Source organism: Trichechus manatus, unplaced genomic scaffold, assembly GCF_000243295.1.
Source record: "Trichechus manatus latirostris isolate Lorelei unplaced genomic scaffold, TriManLat1.0 scaffold00074, whole genome shotgun sequence".
Taxonomy (NCBI): Eukaryota; Metazoa; Chordata; class Mammalia; order Sirenia; family Trichechidae; genus Trichechus; species Trichechus manatus.
The window spans coordinates 11,707,095-11,729,418 of record NW_004444010.1 but is presented as its reverse complement, the minus strand read 5'-3'; the positions used below and the strand labels follow the sequence as shown (position 1 = coordinate 11,729,418).

At 39.2% G+C, this 22,324-nt stretch overlaps 1 protein-coding gene and 1 pseudogene across 1 annotated transcript in view; both read right to left on the bottom strand.

Moving 5' to 3' along the window:
• RAB3C (RAB3C, member RAS oncogene family) overlaps window positions 1-22,324 on the bottom strand; it is a 322,097-nt gene that overhangs the window by 62,882 nt on the left and 236,891 nt on the right. The gene's annotated exons all lie outside the window — the stretch shown is intronic.
• On the bottom strand, window positions 1,757-1,908 carry LOC111821271 (uncharacterized; annotated as a pseudogene).

Genomic DNA, 22,324 nt, shown 5'->3' with positions numbered 1-22,324 from the left:
GTTGTTAACCAATGTCATAAAACAATATGTGTATTACTGTTTCATGAGAAACTATTTGTTCTGTAAGCCTTCACCTGAAGTACAATAAAAAAAAAAAAAATTAAAACAAACAAACAAACAAAAATACATGTTGTAAATCCTAATCTCTATGCCTGTGGTTATAATCCCATTTGGGAATGGGTTGCCTTTGTTCTGTTTATGAGGAAGGATTAGTGTGAGGTATATTTTGAGTCAATCTCTTTTGAGATATAAAGGAGATTAAACAAGCAAGCAAGCAGAGATGGGGGAAGAGAGACACCAAGCCACATGAAGATTGCCCAGGAGCAGAAGTTCAAAAGAGACAAGGATCTTCCCCTAGAGCTGACAGAGAGAGAGAGAGAGCCTTCCCCTAGAGCCAGCACTCTGAATTCAGACTACTAGCTTCCTAAACTGTGAGAAAATAAACTTGTTTGTTAAAGCTACCCACTCGTGGTATTTCTGTTATAGCAGCACTGTATAAATAAGGCAATGACCAAGCTCTGGTCAATGCAATGTGAGTGGAATGGATAGGTGCAGCTTCTGCCTTGATTGAGTAAAAGAGGTGCTTGCCCTGGACTGCCTCACTTGCTCATTTCTGCAGGAATGAGGCTGAGACAGTGACCCAGTTTCCACTATGCAGATAAGGTTAAGGCTCTAGTGAAGATTAGGGCATCAGATTGGAAGTACTTGTGTCACTGAATGACCTCATGAGGATGACTCCTCTTCTACCTTAGTCTGGTCATGCTGATAAGACAGAAAGCATTGTCTTGTGTCATTAAGCCTTGTATTTTAGGGTCTTTCTGATTCAACAGCTTAGCTTTTATACTACCTAATAAGGATTCTTTAACTAAACCTGCACAAATTCAGCACACACCCCCATGTGCACCCACCTAGTGCCGTATCTTTCATCTGGAACAATTCCTTTATGCAAATTCTTACCCCTTCACAGAGGCTGAAAATACGTCTCAGGACCAGTCATTTTGAAGCTGACAGGATCAAATTATTAATGAATTACTTAGTTCTAAGACCAGTGCAATTTCTAAAATTTACCAGTCTAATTATTATCTGTTCTATGACAGCAGTCATGGCTGTTAGGTATGAGCTGACATTTCTTTTTGTGAACTCTGCACATGAGGTTTCTGCATCATTTCTCTGCCCTTTGGCAGGGTGCACACAAATGCATTTTCTCATAAGCACTGACAATAAAGAAACATAGCAGAGTACCTACGTTATCCTTTTGAACCTGCAACTAAGGTACTCTAGTCCATTAGTGAGGTATATGGTTCCATTACAAATATGCAAAAAGAAGCTAATTCAGAATATTGGAATTGACAAGTGTTTGTGAGTACGGGTAATGATCAGATTTAGTATAACTAAATGCAGTTTTTTGTTGTTTTCTTTTTTACTTTCAAGTACTTCCAAATTTATATTTCTCTTAATTATACAATGCTAACAGTTCATAGAGAGAAAAAAAGTATTAGCTAATGCCTCACCCAAAAGGAACAATATATATCAACAGTAAATTTTTACACATTCCATATTAAGGCAGTTTGAATACCGGTTTTACGGGGAATAAAAAAGAACGTGGCTCCACATGTTCTTTCCTGTGACATAATGTTAGTAACAGTCGCTAAGGGGGTGATAGCGAGAAAATTGAAAGCTTGGAGCCATTAAAATTTCAACGATTTACTTGAGGGGCAGATTCACTATACCCCCATCCAGACTTAGCTGACTCCTGACAAAGTGGCCCTAGTATTATAAGTCGTTACATTGCACCATTTAAAAGCCCAGCTTAGGGTAAAGCAATGGAAATCCTGTGATCTGATGGTTTTATTAAACTGATAAGAACAGATACTACACTTGATCTTAGCCAAAAGGCCAAGAAGCGATCTGATGGTTTTATTACACCTCCAGAGGGTAGACCTCTGGCCAGAAAATAGAAAATAGATATATTAATTTTGGGGATTGAGAAATTAATTTCAAAGCTCAGAATTTTTATAATTATTCATAAACGAGGATGAGATGATGCCATAACCCAATAAGAAAGAATATCAGGATTTTAGATTTCCAAAATCCTCACAGAAACCCTGTCTTTAGTAACTGGCAAAATTTTCATTTTAACCTTGTCTTGGTTCCCACATCACCATGTGCTTCTGCTTTCCATTGGTTCTCATGTCAGATTGGCAACACACAGCCTACTGCCTTGTCATTATTCTGCAATATGTCACCAGTTTCACAGATTACACCATAATCAAATTCTGCATGGCGCTGTAATTCTTCATCCCACTGTTCCCCATTTCGTGAAATCTTTGCCTTGCTCAGTACTGGTGAGCTGATTCTTAGAGCCTCATTTGAAATCTCTGGACCAAGCCCATTGTCTGTCTTATCCATGTTAACCCTCAGGAGTCACAGAAAAATGAGGGAACATACTGGTATTGTTATGGATTGAGTTGTGTCCTTCAAAAATATATGTTAGAATCCTAACTCCTATACTTATGGATGTAATCCTATTTGGAAATAGGGGTTTCTTTGTTATGTTAATTAGATTATACCCAAGCAGAATGGGTCCTATATCTGACGGCTTCTGAGTTTACAAAGAGCAGATGAGACACAGAGACACACACATAAGGAAAGACAGATGTCAGGGAGGACCACCAAGGAACCAAATAATGCCTAGGACTACAGGCAAGGAAGGATTAATATGGCTGAGACCCTGATTTGGACTTTCAGCCTCCAGAACTGTGAGAAAATAAATATCTGTTCATTAAAGCCATCTACTTGGGGTGTTTTGTTACAGCAGCACTAGGTAACTAAGTCATACATTGGATGTAAGAGAAAAGACAATCATTTCAGGCAGTAATAAACTGACCTTGAATTCATCTGTTAAGTCCATATTTTCACAAAGAATGTCTGGACAGAGCCTGAAAAATCATTTACCTGTAACCCTCTCATTTCACACAGGTAGATGAAAGAATTCATCAAAGGTCACTCAGAGCTCAGCTTAGTATGTGGGGACCCTGCCTCTCTCTAGTCTCCCACAGTCTCTCTCTCTCTCCTTAAGCTTGCTAAAGAATTGCATTATAAAAAAATGTGGAAGATCCCCCACAAAATGTGATTTTCCCTGCCCTTAGGCCTCTAGCCACCATTCATCTGTCAGTTTGTCATACTGTGGTGACTTGTGAGTTGTTGTGATGATGGAAGCTAAGCCACCAGAATTTCAAACACCAGCACAGTCACCCAGGGTGGGCAGGTTTAAGCAGAGCTTCCAGAATAAGATAGACTAGGAAGAAAGACCTGGCAATCTACTTCTGAAAAAAAATCAGCCAGTGAAAACCTTATGGATAGCAACAGAACTTTGTCTGATATAATGCCAGAAGATAAGCCCCTCTGGTTGGAAGTCACTCAGAATAAAACTGGGGAAGAGCTGCCTCCTCAAAGTAGAACTGACCTTAATGATGTGGATGGAGTAAAGTTTTTGGGTCCTTAATTTGCTGATGTGGCATGGCTCAAAATGAGAAGAAAAAGCTGCAAATAACCCTTAGTAATGGGAACATAGACTGTATGAAGTACAGATCAAGGAAAATTGGAAATTGCCAAAAATAAAATGGAACACATAAAGAACAATATCTTAGGTGTTAATGAGCTGAAATGGACTGGTATTGGCCATTTTGAATCAGATAATCATGTGGTCTACTATGCTGGGAATGACAAACTGAAGAGCAATGGCATCACATTCATTGTCAAAAATAACATTTCAAGATCTATCCTGAAATACAATGCCATCAGTGATAGGATAATATCCAACTGGAGCCATATATGTGCCCATTCCAAAGAAAGGTGATCCAACAAAATGCAGAAATTATTGAACAATATCATTAATATCACACACAAGTAAAATTTTGCTGAAGATAATTGAAAAATGGTTGCAGCAGTATATTGACAGGGAACTGCAAGAAATCTAAGTCAGATTCAGAAGATGACGTGGAAAGAGGGATATCATTGTTGATGTCAGATGAATCTTGGTTGAAAGCAGAGAATATCAGAAAGATGTTTACCTGTGTTTTATTGACTACGCAAAGGCATTTGGCTGTGTAGATCATAAGAAATTATGAATAACATTGTGAAGAATGGGAATTCCAGAACAGTTAATTGTGCTCATGAGGAACCTGTATATAGATCAAGAGGTGGTCTTTCAAACAGAACAAGGGAATATCGTGTGGCTTAAAATTAGGAAAAATGGGCGTCAGGGTTGTATTCTTTCACCATACTTATTCAATCTGTATACTGAGCCAATAATCCGAGAAGTTGGACTATATGAAGAAGAACATGGCATCAGGATTGGAGGAAGACTCATTAACAACCTGTGATATGCAGATGATACAACCTTGCTTGCTAAAAGTGATGAGGACGTGAAGTATTTACAGTCTTCAGTGTGGATTACACCTCAACATAAAGAAAAAAAAATCCTCACAACTGGACCTATAAGCAACATCATGATAAATGAAGAAAATATTGAACTTGTCAAGGATTTCATTTTACTTGGATCTACAATCAAGGTCTACGGATGCAGCTGTCAAGAAATCAAATGACATACTTCATTGGGCAAATTTACTGCAAAAGGCCTCTTTAAAGTGTTAAAAAGCAATGATGTCACCTCCAGGACCAAGGTGCACCTGCCCCAAGCCATAGTATTTTCAATTGCTTCACATGCATGCGAAAGCTGGACAATGGATAAGGAAGACCAAAGAAGAACTGATGCATTTGAATCAGGGTGTTGGTGAAGAATATTGAATATACCATGGACTGCCAGAAGAATGAACAACTCTGTCTTAGAAGAAGTACAGCCAGAATGCTCCTTAGAAGCAAGGATGGTGAGACTTGATCTCACATACTTTGAACATGTTATCAGGAGGGACCAGTCCCTGGTGAAGGAATTCATGTCTGGTAAATAAAGCATCAGCGAAAAACAGGAAGACCCTCATGAGATGGATTTCATATAGTGGCTGCAACAACGGGCTCAAACAGCAATGATTGTGAAGACGATGCAGGACCGCGTTTTGTTCTGTTGTACATGGGGTTGCTATGAGTCGGAACTGACTTGATGGCACCTAATAACAACAACAACCCTCCATGTGTGGTAGCTGAGACACAACTTAGGACCTTGCATTCACCACAGGTGGCACCGAAGCACAGCACTTTCATTATACTTACAGGGACAAAGGCACAGCAGGGATTTGCTTAAACATTAAAAAATTATACATATCCATTTTCAGGGGTGGAGAAAATTAATGTTTCCTGGTGGGAAGGAAGTACTACCTATAGAATTAATAGCTTAAAAACTCTGATTATATTTTCTTGCTCTATAAGGAACAAAATTCCTAATGATACACTAGCCCAGTGTGAGCTCTTCCCTCGTGTCTGCTCCAAGCACTTACCAGAAAAAGATCTGTCTCCTGTCGGCTACTCATAAAATCTAAAAACTACATATACAGTAAAAATAGACAACACACACATATAGGGATGTGCGGCTGCTGTCCATAAACCACCCAAGAAAGAGTTTACTTTCTACCAAACTTTATGGACTTAAAACCTTTAAGTGAGAATCAAACTCAAATGCCATAAGAATACGCTATTATGGAGCAATATAATGAGTTAGACGAAAATCTGAACTTTCAAACACCACTTACTGAGGAGTCTGGGCAGATTTATCTAAATTCACAGACACCAAGCAGGCATTAAAAGGAGCCCCGGGACCACAGGGGTTAAGTGCTTGGCTGCTAACTGAAAGGTTGGCAGTTTGAACTCACCAGCTGCTCTGGAGTAGAAAGATGTGGCAGTCTGCTTCCATAAAGATTACAGCTTTGGAAATCCTATGGGGGCAGGTCTACTCCGTTCTAAGTGTTGCTGTGAGTTGGAATCAACTCATCTGCAATGGGTTTAGGAAGGCATTACCTGAGACATATACTTTCAAATTCAATCGAGTACATTATTTTGTGACTAATCACCTCATCTATACCAGGTATGATAAATAATTGGACTAATAAACTATATCATGATAAATAGAGAAAATATGGAAGTTGTCAAGGATTTCATTTTACTTGGATCCATAATCAATGCCCACAGAAGCAGCAGTTAAGAAGTCAAATGGCGTATTGCATTGAACAAATCCTATGTAAAGGACCTCTTTAACAAGTGTTAAAAAGAAAGATGTCACCTTGAGGATTAAGGTGCACCTGACTCAAGTTGTGATATTTTCAATCACCTCATATGCATGTGATAGCTGGACAATGAATAAGGAAGACTGAAGAAGAATTGATGCATCTGAATTATGGTGTTGGTGAAGAATATCAAATATATCATGGACTGCCAGGAGAACGAACAAATCTGTCTTGGAAGAAGTACAGTCAGAATGCTCCTTAGAAGCCAGGATGGCGAGACTTTATCTCATGTACTTTGGACATGTTATCTGGAGGGATTAGTCCCTGGAGGATATCATGTTTAGTAAAGTAGAGGGTCAGTGAAAAAGAGCAAGATCCTCAACAAGATGGATTGACACAGTGGGTACAACAGTGGGCTCAAACATAGCAATGATTGCAAGGATGGCCCAGGATTGGGCAGTGTTTTGTTCTGTTGTACATAGGGTCGCTATGAGGTAGAATGGACTCGATGGTACCTAACCACCATAACAACATAATAAATAATTGTTTTCATAAAAAGCTGATAATATCTTTGAATAAAGGGGATCAGTGGGCTTGAAGAAATGCTCTTTCCCTCGTTCTTTTTTTGTTCAAGTGTCATCACTGTAAAACGAGTCCACAATAACGGTGCATTATGTGCACCTCTACTAAAGCTGTATGCAAAGTTGCCTTCTGTTTGTCAGCTATGTTTCGTATCATGAGATGACTGAAAAGTCAGGATTAATTTATATCCCAGCATTCCACAAAAGTTTTCATTGGGCCTTAATAACTGGTGTTGTGTTGAATGAATTCAAAATCACTCTCCGTAATATTCATAGGAGGAGGAAGTGCCTGCCTCCTCAGTCTGGGGAGGGGAGGGAAGTGCACTTGTAAACCAAGGCCAGCTCTTTGTCTCTCAGGGAGGGGTCTACGTCTGTTCCTGTCATGAGGAACTTAAGAGAAATAAATAGAATCTTTGGTAAGACTGTTTCGTATTGATCATGTTTCATACTGATTATGCAAGGACCAAAGTGTATTGAAAAGGTTAGTAGAGTCAGAAAGACTTGAGTTTGACTGTTAGTTCCAGCATGTACTAGCTGGGTGATCTCAAGCTCAGTTTCCATTTTTGAAAAAGTAGAATCAGTAACCACCCATTTTTTCTCCAAACACTGTATTACCTATACCAAACTAAAACCGAACCCATTGCCGTCGAGTCAATTTCCACTCATGGCGACCATAGGGTTTTTTTGGTTGTAATCTTTATGGAAGCAGATCACCAAGCATTTCTTCCAACGACATCTAACAACAACAACATCAGGGTGAATGTGGGGAGGGTCATCCTTTCAAATGGGAGGCAGCTCCAGTTTGCTGAGAAGCCATTACCTAAACAAGTCACCAATAAAAACCAATTGCCATCAAATTGATCCCAATTCATGGTGATACCATGTGTGTCAGAGTAGAACTGTACTTCATAGCATTTTCAATGGCTGATTTTCTGGAAGTAGATTGTCAGATCTTCTGAGGTGTCTGTGGGTGGACTCAAACCTTCAACTTTTTGGTTAGTAGCTGATGATGTTAACCTTTTGCACCTCGCAGGGACTCCGCCTACACAAGCTGTCTTGGGGAAACAGCAGTAGTTGGGAAGTAAAGGCAGCAGCAATATACAATGAATTGCTTGCCCATTTTCTAATAACTCTTTTTGGTCTACTAGGGAATCAGATATCCTTGGCGCTGAATTCACTCATTGGCAGTAAGTTAGTAAGATCTTTAGGGAAGCACATTAATTCTCTTGGGGATCCAAAGGATATTTATATAACTTATAGACGGAATTTCGGTCCAAGAGTTAGTATGTCTTGCCAAGTACATAACCACTAATGGTCCCGAGGTTTGGGAGAAGGAAGAGCAACGTTTAGCTTGAATTCATTACTGCATTTGGCAAATAATTATCAGTGGGATTATAAGCTAAATACAAACTGCTTCTCCCAACCCAAGACATGCAGTTTTATTTGAAAATATAAGCAGGTAGTGTGTGTGCGTGTGTGGTGGATTAGGGGTGAAAAGTATACGTACCTTTATTGAATAACTCCTTTTTACCTCTTCCTTCCCTGTCCATTCTATGTCTCTCTCTGCCCTGCTCTGTGCCCAGGGAGGCTGACTCCTATGAACTATATCACCTGGGCTTCCTTACTGTCTGGCTCCCTACTGGGTTTGGCAATGGGAAGGTCCCACAGTAGGTCAGATGGCAGAAGGAGAAAAAGTTTACCTCCTTGCTGCTTTTCTGGCAGTAACTGGGTCTCACCACAACTAAAGCTCTTCCAGCACTCTCCTCCATAGCTCCAGCTCTCACTGGAGAACCGCTAAAACTCTTCCCATCCCCTGTGCCTTCAGCTCTAAGGGTAGTAATGGTTTCCTAAAGTAATTAATCTCCAGGTACCTCACCATCCCAATTCTTTTCCTTGCCAATATCCTTGTAAGTAAACTCTCCATGAGTATCTTTCTTTGAATCACGTGGGATGGATACTGTTTCCTGCCAGGACCCTGACTGGTACATCTGCTGTCTGCCAGGTACTGTACTAGATAATTATCCATTTAGTCCTGTCAGCCACCCTGTGTGGTGGAATTGAAACCACCCTGTTATAGCTGGGTTAGTTGAAGCTCAGAAAAATTATATGACATGCCAACACTACCAGATTTCGGGGTCCGAGCCTATTTTAGCAGTTCTCCGGTGCCACATACGATGCTTCTATAACCTGCTTAGCACCTTCTTCAAAGATATTCGTTCCATTTGGAGCAAACACCACAGAACCTAACATGGAAAGCTTTGGAGTTTCTTGTTCAGTTTTTATTTCTCTCCTTCCAACCACATTACTTCAAATTCACAGGAAAGGTCATGTGCTGGGCAAACCCATTATGTAAGAGAAGTTGATCAGTGGAGATGCAGATTTCAGAGAAGTAATTTTCCTGGAGCTAGTATTTGCAATTGCCCTAGGATTTGTAAAGACAGAAGGCAAACATTTGTTGGATTAAACTGATGTACTGTTAAGTTTAACAGTGGTTTGCTCTATTTGCAAGATCCTTCCATTTTGAGAAATGGTTTTAATTCTTCTGGAATTCAGATTTCTGGCGTTCATGGAAGCTGGCATATTCTACCCAGGCCATGGCCCTTAGGTGTCCTTTTGCACCTTGAGCCTTGAAGAACATGGTATCCTAAAAGTCACTTTTAAGTCAAACAATTGTCTAGATAAACTAGTAAAAACTGGTTTGCCTTAGGCATTGGGCTCTTTTGAAGAATTATCTATGACTAGAAGCCCTGCTTTAGGGTAAATTGTTATTATCTAAACACTATTCTAGCCCTATTTCCATGGCAATGCCTACAAGATATGGTATAAGAATTTTGGAAGTTCCTTTCATCTTCAGAACAGTTTTGAGTGCCAGAAGAATGAACAAATTTGTCTTGGAAGAAGTACGGCCAGAATGCTCCTTAGAAGCAAAGATGGCAAGACTTCATCTCACATACTTTGGACATCTTATCAGAAGGGACCCATCCCTGGAAAAGGACATCACGCTTGGTAAAGTAGAGGGTCAGCAAAAAAGAGGAAGACTGTCAATGGGATGGATTGACACAGTGGTTGCAACAATAGGCTCAAGCGTAACAATGACTGGGAGGATGGTGCAGGACCAGGCAGTGTTTCATTGTGTTGTACACAGGGTTGCCATGAGTTGGAATTGAACAATAATAACAGCTGAAATGTTATCCCAATTTGCAAATCGTATATTCAATAAATGTTAATTTTTATTATTGACTTAATTTTTTTTTCATTTAACAATTTCCATAGTCTTTGTTGTTTTTGTTGTTAGGTGCCTTTGAGTGAATTCTGACTCTAGCAACCCCATGTGACAGAGTAGAACTGTCCCACAGGGTTTCCTTCGTGGTAATCTTTATGGATCTATCTCTTCTTTTATCTTCCCTCTCTCTCTTTTCCTATCCTTTTCTCTTTCTCTTATGCCTGTCTGCCCAACCTCCTATCTTTCTTTCTACTATTGCTGTTGAATTTTTTTTTTTTTCCTTGTCACAAAGCTACCTCAGTTTCTGGTGAGTGTGCTGTTCTTTGAGACAGAAAAGGAAATGACCATTAATAGGAAATGGGAGGCCCGGAGCCCAATGAGACAGTTAAGGCTACTCCTGTCTTCTCCTGAGTCTTTTCTCTCAACTCCCACTTTCTCAATAATTCTCACAAGGTTCTTTTGGCCCATTATCCTAAATGAAGTTAATTTTGCATTTTAAGTACTTTTTTTTCTCTCACACGGTCTGTAAGAAAATTCCTAGTTGAAAGACACCCAGTAAGCTAGGATGGGTAGGATGGGTAGCCTGGGCTACATGTTCCTGGGGCTTGAGATCTGAAGGGACAAAAGCCAGGTGACGACACAGAAACAGCACAGTGTTGTGGACTTCCTTGTGTCCTGAACTCTGAGGTGTTTCCCTGAGTAGGGGGCCCACAGTGTTTCTCTGAGTCTGGTCTAAGCACCATCTGCTTCAGGCTCATCTGGTTGCTTACTAAAAATGCAGATTCCTGGGCTATCTCTCAGGCCTATGGAAGGAGCATCTTTGGGGAGAAATCAGCATTTTAAACAGTTCTCAGAGGAGACTCTTAGGTATACCAAAGTACAAGAACCACTGGCATTATGAATATAAATACAGGCTTTTGAGCCAGCAGATCTGGGTTTTGATTTCAACTCTACAATTTATAAGTTGAATAATTTGAGAAAGTTACTGAACTTCTCTGAGCCTCAGTTTCCTCGTTTGTAAAATGGGGAGAATATCTCTTTCATAGAGGTGTTGTAAAAAGTAAAGTGCAATTTGGTCCTATGCCTGGAATACTTTAACACGCAGTAAATGGTAGTTTTATTATATGAGTCTCATATGATAAAACTGAATTAACTGGTTAGTACAGGCAGTCCCCAGGTTAGGAAAGTCTGACTTACATACAACCCATAGTTACAACCCGCCCCCCAAGCCTATTCTATTAAAAATTTGAGGTACATACAATGGTTCATAATAATAAATGGGTGCTACTTTCTGATGCACATCAAAGCATTATTATTATTATTACTGTATTATGTTAAGATGTTTTAGTGTATCTGGAAGTGTTTCTTTAATGTTTTTTATACATAGAAAGGTACACTATATAGTATATACTAAGACAAACATTTGACTAACCGAAGTTCGATATGAACTGTACCTAACTGTACCTGTACAAATTCTACTTAAAGATAGACTTACAAATGGAACTTGTTCATAATCTGGGGGCTGCTTGTATTCACATTGACTGGCATTTGGCATTTAATCAAGGATCAGACAGTGAAAGAATGACTTTTAAAAGCATACTTAATTAGACAATCTGGGCTACAAGTTGGATCATGCCTACGTGAGTAATCAGAAGAATCATACTATATTGATTTTTTATGTTTCATACCATCTTGCAACTACAAAAATGAAGTAATAAATTACCATGCTTCCCAGAAGCCTCTGTGTTTTGTTTTGTTTTGCTCACCTTTCTTCTTCTCCTTCTCTCTTGCCTTTGTTTCTTTTGGAATTGTGAGTTTTGTGTGAAGGCCCAAAAAAGGTTATTATCTAAATAGACTGAACAGTTTTATACATCTCTGAGGGAGAATCTAGTAATATATTACCTATGAGTATATGAAAAACACTGTGATTTTCATTGTATTTGCTGGTTTGGAAAGTTCTTTAGTGATCTGCTAGAAAAATAGAAGGTATTACATTTTAATATACACCCTGCTGAGAAACTTGCAGCTGATTTATGACCTCTCAACCTTGCGACTTTGCATCCTGCATCCACAGTTATAAGAAATCATGGTTTCAGAAGAGGGGATATACGTGTTTTTTTCCCTCTAATAATTAAAGTCCAATTCTATATTAAGGTAATCTCCAAGCCTAAACAAGAACATTGACTAAAAAAAAAAGGCATAGTAGAAACATAAAATTAAGACCAGAGAAATTTAACTGAAGTGGAATACTATGAGCACAGAACTAAAAAAATACAAATCTAGATACCAGTTGATTCCCCCACCTGAGTGACTATCAGAAATTTGCGGTGCTTTAAAAAATTACACATTCTTGAGTCTCATCCTAGACACACTGACTCAGCCTCTCCAGAAGGGAGGCCCAGAAACTGTACTTTTAAAAGTTCTCCACATTTCATAATAATTAATGTAGACCATAAGGTGATTATACACACTTTGTATATTTTTTTCTCAAAACGAATTCTGTAATTCTCATAATAGAAATTTTTATAGTAGAAAACACAAAAGCCAAACTCCCCCCACTATTAAATTCTGAAATTTCTCTTTTGGTGTTGTATATCCACAGGGCTGTAGGGATCAAGATAATGGGATCAAGTTGAGTGCTCATTTTTGCCCAGCACTATAATTTAGCAGAGCCCTTAAAGGCCATTGGGAGGTTTAAGTCTGGGTGTCCCTTCTCTGCAGAGTGACTGAAACATTTTCTATTTGGGCTGTTGACTCTCTTCCAGTGGTGGGAGGGGTTCCCCTCAGGTGCAAGTAATAAGAGGGTACACTTTCTGCAGAGGATTTTAAAACAATAACAAAACTAAACATTTCTGTTATCACCATGTACCAGCAATTCTTAACAATGTCAATGATAAAATATTCCTTCTCTCAAAAATCTTTGTCTACATTCTAAACAATTGCTGCAGTCACTGTTTGAAAAATATATATATATATACACAAACACATATATCTATATACACATGCTCATATAAGCTTAAATGAGAATAATTCTCTTCTACCCATTAAAACCCACTGCCATTGAGTCAATTCCAACTCATAGCAACCCTATACAACAGAGTAGAACTGCCCCATAGAACTTCCAAGAAGCAGCTGGTGAATTTGAACTGCTGAGCTTTTGGTTAACAGCTGAGCTCTTTAACCACCATGCCATCAGGCTCCAATTCTATCCTACATGGAAGTAAATTTGGAGAACTCGCAGTTACACAGTTGGCCCCAGACACAGGTGAACTCAGCTACAAGTGTTGGTTTCGAGAGTCAGTTCATAAAAGTTCTAAACTGTTGGGCTCCCTACAGGCACATATTGTGTTCCAGTATCTGTGTTTCTACATATTTCTATATTTGAAAAATAGATTCAAAATATGATAGTCCAGTGCTTGCAAAGACAAAGAATCCAACCTTGAGTTCCTTCAATCTGCAATTCTGTATGACCTCTTGGAGTTTTTATCTGTACTTAAATTTAAAACAGTGAAACAGAATGTGAATGGCAGGTTTAATTTGTTTTTTGATAAATGCAGATTTTAGTTCACACAGAATATTTCTGCACCATCTGAATAACTTTAAAATGAAAATAAACTTCAAGTTTTAAATTACTGGTTTTAAAAATAACCAATTGATAAAATTAAATATTTAGTGGAAAATTTAGTTGTTGCCAAAATTGTTTCTGTTGTAGATGTTTTAGTTTTGATAAATTCACTTAATCCTATTTAATTTTACTGGAATGATTTTATATACAAAGTTCAGTAAAGGAATATTTTCACTGTGTTTCTTTTCTGGCCATTATTCTTACTGGTTTCACATCATAATTATCAATGAAGATGCTTTTGCTGTACATAGCAGGAGCTGTTAGGAAACGGTCTGCCCTCGGTGTCAAGTATATTAGGTACACTGCAGCTTGCTTCCATTTCCCCTCTCCCCAACAGCAGAGTTTTTGTGGGTCACTACTTCTGCCTCTGGGTGTAATCTCCACTCCACTGTTACAGTCCCCTACCTTTGTATTTGCTCCTCTCTTCACCTTGTTCCCACTTTCCCTTTTCCTTTTGTAGAATTTTTTGCTTCCTTCTATGTACTCGATTTCTTCATTAAATGATGGGATCTGATCACCACTGCCAGCCAGTGAGACTGACCCTTTCCCTCTGCTTGGAAAACCCACCTACCATATGATGAAGAGTCTTTGGTACCTTGTAGCCAAGGCCGTTATTGTTAGTTGCTTGGAAGCTGCTCTTTCTCGCCTTTTCCTTAATTCCTGGCATTATTCCAGATGTAGCAGTCACCAGGGTTATATATTTCCAAGGTAAACAGTAACAGACTTTACTAATAAAGTTAAATTATTATAATAAGCTCTGGTAGTGAATTTAATGAACATAAAATGGAAGTGGCTTACAATTAAACAAAAAAATACTTCTATTAACATCTAATTTCCTTACATAAGGTATTACTTTAAAAAACTCTACAATAACACCATCTCACATTTATTTCTGTAGTACTTGCTATTTACATTAACATTCCTCCATTTGATATTTATAATAATTTAATATCATCTCCTTTTTAAAATGAGTTGACCATTTAAACGACTTGCCTAAAATTACATGGAAAGGCAAGGGCGGAAAGAAAATTTTTCTTTTGACTTCTTTTCCCTGACAACATATTGCCTCTAAGTACCATTGCAAACATTCTTTTCATTATATTATAGCAAGCTAGCTCTGACTCTCTGGTAAGTGAGATTTAGTGAATATTCATTTTCATTCCAATTTTATAGTTAGCAAAAGATACAGAGGAATTCACAGGACAGGATTGGCCTCTGTACTGAAGAAATTTAGAATCAAGTAGGAGAAGCTCACAAAACATTAAGTTTAAGCACTTTATTTAAATGAGTTCTCACTTTTTTTCATAGTTGCAAAACATTTCAATGCTCATGTTTAAAAAAAAATAAGGAAGGAAGGAAGAAAGAAAAAAGAAAGTAACTCAAATTTTGGAGGCTTTCATTTTAAAAGACATTATAAGACCTGACCATATAGGTTTACTTATCTAAGTATCTGAATAATATGGTCTCCTTCATTATGAATAGACCCTTTATTTGAGGAACGCAAACATTTTGATGTAGACATGAAATGATCAAGTGGCTTCTTAAAGTCATAATAGTGGAGGGAGAAGTGGGGATGTGAATCATAATTCAAGAAAAGTATAATCACTGGAAACTAAGTATTTAATTATTTTTTTATCTCCTCTCCTACCCTGCCCATCCTCCAAGACTGTCCTTCTCAAATAGTATCTTCTCCTTGAACCTCCTCTTACTGCCTTCCCAACCCTCCAGTGGAGATCTCTTTCTTGCTGCACTGCAGGTGGCATTGGGAACTTCCTACTTTTTCCAGTCCAACATCTGATCCTTCTTGTAAAAGAACCTGCATTTTCCCTGTGGACTCACCTTTCTTCCCTAGTAAGTCCCAGGTGGTTTGAGTGGGCCAACTCTCTCGAGCACAGGGGCAACCATGTGGTAAAAGCCTAGCCAATCAAATTACCTTAGCCACAGTGACTATTTCAGGGGCAGGTCCAGTGAGCTTCAATTTTAAAGCCTTTGTAAGACAGCTGTGAATAGAGAAATGGCTTTCATGGACTAAGAGCTGGGCAGGGGGAGATTTTTGGGAGCCACTGTGGAGAAAGAGTATGACAGAGTGTCATGGACTGAGTTGTGTCCCCCAAAAATATTTGTCAGCTTGGCTGGGTCATGATTCCCAGTGTTGTATGATTGTGTAATCTGACGTGATTTCCTTATGCATTGTAAATTCTGTCACTATGATGAGATTATATGTGATCTCCTTATGTGTTGTAAATTCTGTCACTGTGATGAGGTTGATAAGATTAGTGTCCCAATGCAATCTCTTTTGAGATATAAAAGACAGAAGCGAGCAGAGACACATGGGAACCTCACACCACCAAGAAAGTAGTGCTGGGAGCAAAGCATGTCCTTTGGACCTGAGGTTCTTGTGCTGAGATGCTCCCAGACCAAGGAAAGACTGAGGCATCATAAGGATCTTTCTCCAGAGCTGAAGAGAGACTGAAAGCCTTTTCCTGGAGCTGATGCCCTGAATTTGGACTTGTAGCCTACTGGACTGTGAAGACAATAAATTTCTCTTTGTTAAAACTATCCATTTGTGGTATTTCTGTTAGAGCAGCGCTAGATGACTAAGACACAGAGTAAAGCCAAACTTGAGGCAGAGCAGAGTCAAGAAAGAGAGAGATCCAGGGAGAAAGAGAACTTTGGTGTCACCATTGTTTCAATTTCTGGATTTATTTATGCCCCTGAGTCAACAGCTTCTGGTTTTTGCTTCAGGAAAATTGAGTTGAGTTTTCACGAAATAATTGCAATAGAAATAGCCCCAGATAATACAGACACATCAGTTTATTCTTCTGAGGTCATGTACCATTTTCTGTCATATAGTTTTTACCTGAGAAGCCACATCATCCCCTTGGTTGGATGGCAAGCTTTTTGAAAGAGAGTGAGTCTGAGTTGGCTAGAAATCTCAGGATCCCACTATTCTGTCCTCCTCAGCTATGAGGATATAACAAATCCCTGGTGGTGCAGAGGTTAAGAGCTACAGCTGCTAACCAAAAGGTCGGCAGTTTGAATCCATCAGCCGCTCCTTGGAAACTCTATGGGGCAATTCTACTCTGTCCTATCGGGTTGTTATTAGTCAGAATTGACTCAACGGCAAAGGGTTATGCTGTTCAGACACCAGCCACCCACGTAGCACTTTTTCTCCGACTTTAGCCAACCTGGAAGTTGGATCTCATAAGTAAAAAGGACACTGTCCTTCATACTGTCAAATAGGCAGACACCAGCTCAAGTTTGAAAGTCCACAGGACACCTTCAGCTCTGACCTGCTGGCTACAAATTTGGGGTCTCTACCCTTTCAGAATGCCAGCTGCAAGTTTGGGGCCCTCCTGGGTTCCCTCACTTCTGACTTGCTGGCTCCCACTACTCATTTGGGTTCGATAATTCACTGGAATGACTCACACTATTCATGGAAAGTGCTATACTTATGATTACAGATTTATTCTGGCAAAAAGGATACAAATCAGGATCACCACAAATAAGATGCATAGGGCAAGGTCTGGGAAGGTTTTCCAACATAAACCTTTCCTATCTCAAAAAAGGCTTGCTACCTCCCAAGGAGGAGCCCGGATGGCACAGTGGTTAAGCGCTTGGCTGTTAACCAAATGGTCAGTGGTTTAAACCCACTTGCTGTTCCATAGGAGAAAGATATGGCAGTCTACTTCAGTAAAGATTTATAGCCTTGGAAACCCTATGGGGCAGTTCTACTCTGTACTAAAGGGTCTTTATGAGTCAGAATTGACTAGACATTAATGGGCAATGGGACCCTCCCAAGTAGGGCTCCTGGTGACACAGTAGTTAAGTACTCTGCAAGTGTACTGATGTCTCTCACTAACCAGGAAGCTTTGGGGCTTCCATATCCAGAGCCTTTATTAGCTTCATCCTCCTCTCCCTCCTCTGAGGTCACTGATATCAGGCCATGTGGTGGTCTTTCTGGTCAGGCCAGCCCCAATCCATCAGCATAAACCCTCAGGTATGATTTAGATAACAAAGGTACCAAAATTACTCAGGAAATCACAAAGTTTTAGAGTTGTCTCTCAGGAAACAAGGGCAAAGACCAAATGACTTTGGATAAAGTTTAATTCTTTATCCCACAGAGACATATTGGTCTGTGGAGCCTGGTATACCTTGGGTATATAAATACTCCATAAATATCGTACCTTGGAGAAAGTAAACATTCCATAAATACTTGAAATTTGATAGGTAGCTCACTTTCTTATGGACAATAAGACTCATGTTCATTTCAACTAACCTTCTGATGTAGCACATTTAATTTGAGCATCATTCTTCCTTTGCATGCTGGAGGAAGCTATCATAACAGTTACATTGCTACAGGTGCTTGAAGTTTCTAGGCTTTTGAAATCTCAAAGAAGCCCTACAAACTTACATAGTAGCCACCTAGTGGTCAGGCATACCTATTTTGATCTAAGGACTGTATTTACTTCAGACACGAATAACTTAGAATAATAATCTACTCCACTCAGTACCTTGACTAGTGTTTGACATTATGAAAAAAAAAAAAAAAAAGACATGTAGGAAAAGAAAGGTCAGGTTTAAGTGAAAAGACAGAAAGTTCTGCTTTGGTCATGTTGAGTTTGAGATGCTTGAGGGATACTGTATTAGATATGGCTAAGAATCAGTTGAACTTATGGGTCTAGACTTCAGGAGAGAGACAATTAGGGGAGATACCTGTTTGGCTACACATTAGGATCACCTAGGGAACTTTTAAAAAAGCATAATGTCCAGGACATACCTCAGACCAATTAAAGCAAAATTTCTGAGAGTATTTTCAAAGCTCTCAGGTTAGCACGATGTGTAATCAAGTTGGAGAAACAATGCCCTAGCTTTCTGGCTAATATTTCAACATATTGGAAAACTCAGGCAATAAATCAAATCACTCTGGGATTTAATTATTGACTTAGGTTGTGGTTCTAATTTTATCAAGAAAATGGTTCTCTTTGTATGTCCCTTCTTCCACTTATTCCTATCCCATAATTCTATGAAATTTGCAAATTAAAATGAGAGAATCTGCATCAAAATAGAAAGAAGATAGAGATGTCCCTGGTAGGTAGAGTCATGTTCAAATCCTGCCTTCTCCACTTCTGAGCTGTGTGACCCCAACTGAGATACTTAAATCCTTTGAGTCTTAACTTTTCTTATTTGTAAAAATGGGGATAGTTAGTACTAACTTCCAGAAGGCTAACTTTCAGTTTAAATTTATGATGCTGTAGGCAATAAAAGAGATAATTCAAATAAAACACCAGACACAAACTTTAAACCTTTAATATCCTTAAACCAAAAATATCCTCTGAAGTCTTCTTAAAACTAAACAATAGTTTAGTTTAACTAGTAAAGAATGTCTGTCTTTAGCATTGTGCTCTTTTAAGAACTATCTATGTGGGATCAAATCGACAATGGTAACTCAAAAGATTGTATAGAGAATTTAGGGGGCAGTGAATTTATGTTAATGCAGGAGGAACAATTTGGAAAACGAGGGTGTTATGGATTGAATTGTGTGCCCCCCAAAATGTGTGTTGTAAATTCTAACCTCTATGCCTGTGGTTATAATCCCATTTGGGAATGGGCTGTCTTTGTTATGTTCATGAGACAGGATTAATGTAGAGTGTGTCTTGAGTCAGTCTCTTTTGAGATACAAAAGAGATTAAACAAGAATGTCAAAAGCAGAGATGGGGAAGAGAGATGCCAAGCCACATGAAGATCACCCAAGAGCAGAAGCTAAAAAAGACAAGGACCTTCCTCCAGAGGTGAGAGAGAGAGAAAGCCTTCCCCTAGATCTGGCACCCTGGACTTCTGGCCTCCTAAACCATGAGAAAATAAATTTCTGTTTGTTAAAGCCATCCATTTGTGATATTTCTGTTACAGCAGCACTAGATAACTAAAATAGAATTTGGTACTGGAAGAGGGTGCTGCTTTAACAGATAACTAAAAAAAATGTGAAAGTGGTTTTGGAATTGGGTAATGGGTAGAGGCTGGAAAAGTTTTAAGATGCCTAACAGTCAAAGCCTAGACTGATTTGAAGAGACTGTTGATAGAATTATGGATGTCAAAGGCGATTCTTGTGAGGATTCAGAAGAAAGTGAGGAGAGCTATAGAGAAAGTCTCTATTATCTTAGAGAATACATATGGAGCCAGCAATAGAATGTTGCTAGAAATGTGGACATTAAATGTGCTTCTGTTGAGGCTTTAAAAGCAAATGATGAACATGTAATTGGACAATGAAGAAAGGGCAATGATTTTTATGCAGTGGCAAAGAACTTGTCTGAATTATGTTCAAATGTTTGGTGAAAAGTAGAACTTGTAAGTGATGAACTTGGATAGCTAAGGAGATTTCTAAACTACACATTAAAGGGGCTGTGTGGTTTCTCCTTGCTGCTTATAGTAAAATGCAAGAGAAAAGAGATGGACTTAAAAATGAACTGTGTAAAGTGAAAACCGAAAAAAAAAAAAAAAAAAAAAAGATTTGGACAATTCTGTTGTACAAACTACGAACACATATCCTAGAATATTCATGAAGGACATGGCTACACAATCTTTCACTAAAGAGATTGAGCCTATGACTGATGGATCTAACCATCTACCACAGCAGAAAACCCATAAGGCTAGACTGAAGGGGACAGAGAAAGAATGAAAGGAAAGAAAGGTGTCTGCTCCTTGGAATTCTATAGGCAGGAAACAGGCCAAAGGAGCTACATCTGTTGTCCTCCAAGAAATGAAAAGGAGCATCCTTGGAGCAGCTCAAAGATCAGCAGAACTGTTGGAAGGAGAACACAGCAGGGCCTTCTTGGTTTCAAAGGGTGGGACTATAGTTTCCTGGATCTCAAAGGGTGGGGCCACAGGCTCCTAGGTTTCGAAGAGTCAGATCTTCGCCAACTCGGTTCTGAAAGTGTGAGGTTGCCATTAAGGTGTGCCAGGGGTATGCAGCCACCACCCAAAGCTAAGGGGGCAGGGCTGTCATGCCCAAGGGGCAGGAAAACAGGGCTTGCTAGGGCCAAGGGAGTGGGGTCACCACTCAGTTGGACTAGGATAATGCGGCTGCCCAAAGCTGAGAGAGAAAAGTTGCCATCCCAGTAGGCCTGGAAGGTGGAGATGAAGACCAGGGCCGAGGGACCTCCACCTAGAATCCAGAGAGCATAGCCAATACCCAGAGTCTAGAGGGCAAGGCCACTGCCCAGGTGGTCTCAGAGAACAGAGGACTATTTTCAAGACTTGAAAGCTAATGTAATTTTTTCTGCTGGGTTTTGGACTTACTTGGTGCCTGTTATCCCTTTTTTCCCCTCCAGTTTCTCCCATTTGTAAAGAAAATATCTACCTTGTGCCTATTCTACCATTCTACCTTGGAAACAGGTAACTTGTAGTCTTGATTTCACAGGTTCACAGATAAAGAGGAATTTTGCTCCAGGATAGAATACACATAAAGTCTCACCTAGATTTGATTAGATGATTCAGAAGATGAGATTCTGGACTTGGAGTTGATTCTGTTAGAGCAGCACTAGACAACCAACACAGAGGGTAAGAATGGTTGTGCAACTTGAAGAATGTAATCGATGTCACTGAATTGTACATGTAGAAATTATTCAATTGGTGTATGTTCTGCTGTGTACAGTCTCCACAATAACAAAAAATGGAATAAATTATAAAAAATATATTGATAATAACAGCTGCAATAAAGTATATAGTTCACGTAGTTGACAGAAACAAATTTATGTTATTCTGCAGATAATAGTCTTAAGCTCATTCCATTTGAGGTCTACAGCCATCCCTGAGGAGATATATGCACTATATTTCGAGCTTCACTGTCAGGGTTCTGTAATACTCTAACCCTCGTTAATGGTGTGAGAAGAATGGGTCCTAAACAAGGCAGCTGATGCACCCAGCAGAGCAGTGATGATAAGGCTTAACCAAGTGAGGCAGCAGTTCCTCCTTTTTTTCCACCAAGGCCATCTTTCCTCCTTCCCAATTTTGCATTTACATACGTATTTTCTACGTGTATGTCTATATATGTATATGTGTATATATATGCATATTTATAATATTTTTTCCTTCTCACATGCCTTTTAATTACTATTGCTTTTCCCTAGGCCGTACTCTTTCCCTCCCGCCCCACCCGCACCATGCCTGCATCCACTTTCCTTCCTTAGCACAGGTTCCTAAAGCGGGTCGATTTTTTAATCTCCTCTTTCCTTCGCTTCAATAGCATCATCTGGTTTTGCAGATATTTCACAAACCCTTGATAGGCACTAAGCCATAGAAACCACTTAGGGAAAAGGGAAAATTTACATACCATTATCTACAAAATGTGAGATTTCTACAACAACTATTGCTTATTTGTGATACATACCAAAATGCAATCATCTAGGTTAACCTCTTGGCACCTTTTAATAAAACTATGATTATACATAGACTTTGGTAGTATTTATTTAGAACAGTACATTGTACAGGAGTGAGAAAATGTCCTCTCCTTTCCCGACCACACACTACTCATTCCTACAGACCTTAACCCATTCGGGATGCACATTTCACTCAACACTATGCCTGAAGCTTTCATCCAGTCTGCTCTAAGACACCTGAAAGCAGATCAAACCACATTTTCACCAACAGAAAATTATACACACATAAATTATAAATGTATTTGTTCCTGATATAACCTCATAAACAGGCAAAATTAAAACTG